At 44.6% G+C, this 1766-nt stretch overlaps 1 pseudogene; it reads left to right on the top strand.

Annotated features, from left to right (window-relative positions):
- The first annotated feature begins 338 nt into the window (after positions 1-338).
- LOC112400676 (heterogeneous nuclear ribonucleoproteins A2/B1 pseudogene) lies at positions 339-1399 on the top strand (annotated as a pseudogene).
- The last annotated feature ends 367 nt before the right edge of the window (positions 1400-1766 follow it).

Genomic DNA, 1766 nt, shown 5'->3' with positions numbered 1-1766 from the left:
CAACAATGCAGAGAAAATTAAAAGTTCAGAAAAAAATCAATGTAGAGGAAATGTAATAAGAAGTTTGATTACTGAATCAGGAAAGGTCACTCGGTTCAAAACGACATTTTGCAGAAAAACTGAAAGTTGCTCAAGATTGGTTCAAGGGCGGCAGCGGCTCCAGAGCAGTAGCAGCATCACCAGATCCCCGGTGGAGGTGCTCCTACAGGTGTTGTTGCTGGAGCAGCGGAGGTTCGGTTCTCACCGCGGGGTCGGGACCCTCCGGTTCACGTTAGTCTTTGGAGATCTCCCTCATCCCCCTCAGCTTCGGGAAAATGGCTCAAGCGAGTAAGCCTGCGATGAAGAAAACTTCAACATCTGTTCCTTTGGAGAGGAATAAGAAAGAAAAGGAAAATTCTGTAAACTCTTTATTGGTGGCTTAAGCTCTGAATCCATGGAAGAAAGTCTGAGGAACTACTACAAGCCACGGGGAAACCTTATAGACTGTGTGTTAATAAGGCATCCTGCCAGCCCAAAACCAGGAAGATTTGGTTTTGTCACGTTTTCATCCATGGCTGAGGTAGATGTTGCTATGGCTGCCAGACCTCATTCCATTGATGGGAAAACAGTTGCACCCAAACGTGCTGTCCCAAGAGAGGACTATGGAAAGCTGGGGACTCTTGTCACCATGAAGAAGCTGTTTGTTGGTGGAATTGAAGAAGATACTGAAGAGCATCATCTTAGAGATTACTTTGAGAAATATGGAAAAATCAGTGCCATTGAGATAATTACCGATAGGGAGTCTGGAAAGAAAAGAGGCTTTGGATTTGTTACTTTTAGTGACCATGATCCCATGGATAAGCTTGTGTTGCAAAGACCATAGCATCAATGGTCATCATGCAGAAGTAAGAAAGGCCTTGTCTCGACCTAAAATGCAGGGAGTCCAAAGTTCTAGAGGTGCAAGAGGAGGCAACGTCGGTTTTGGAGACTCTCCTGGTGGTGGTGGAAATGTTGGAGCAGGACCAGGATGAGGAAGGAAACTTGGAGGAGGAGCTGATGGATACGGAAGAGGACATACATTTGGGGATGGCTATCATGGGTGTGGAGGAGGATCTGGAGGTGGCAATTTGGGGGTTAGCCCTGGTTATGGAGGAGGATGAGGAGGATATGGTGGTAGAGGATCTCGATATGGCGACCTGGATGGGGCCTCCAGAGGTGGTTTTGACAGCTATGAATGAAGAAATTATGGAAGTCATAATTACAATGATTTGGGAAATTATAAGCAGAAACCTTCTAAGTACGATTTACCGAAGAGTGGAAAACTGAGTGGTATAGCAGGAACGTGGGAGGATCATACGGTGGAGGAAACTATGGTCCAGGAGGCGGTGGAAGACGTGGGCGTTATGCAGAGACCAGCTGATACTGAGCTTCTATTTGCCATGGGCTTGACTGTATAAACAGACATTGAGAGCCCAGAGGTAACAGAAGAGCTTTATGTTATCGAAATAACAGTGTTCAGGAAACTCTTACCTCAGTCATGCATAAATATGCAGTGATATGGCAGAAGACACCAGAGCAGGTACAGAGAGCCATTTTGTGAGTTGACTCGATTATGTAAGAACAATACCTTTCTGTGGAGGAAAGACTGTATGAAAAAATGCTTTTGAGATCGTTTCTTAGCTTTTGAATTATTGTCTCTCCAGTGGTCTCTGTAAGAATGTGGAAGCATCCCCTTTGATAATGTTAAATTTCAAAGTTTTGGATGATATTTGAATCCTTTTTCAAGA

This window comes from Neophocaena asiaeorientalis, unplaced genomic scaffold, assembly GCF_003031525.2.
Source record: "Neophocaena asiaeorientalis asiaeorientalis breed wild unplaced genomic scaffold, Neophocaena_asiaeorientalis_V1.1 scaffold153, whole genome shotgun sequence".
NCBI classification, from domain to species: domain Eukaryota; kingdom Metazoa; phylum Chordata; class Mammalia; order Artiodactyla; family Phocoenidae; genus Neophocaena; species Neophocaena asiaeorientalis.
Note: the sequence above shows the minus strand (reverse complement) of the source record. Positions and strands in the feature narration are given on the sequence as shown.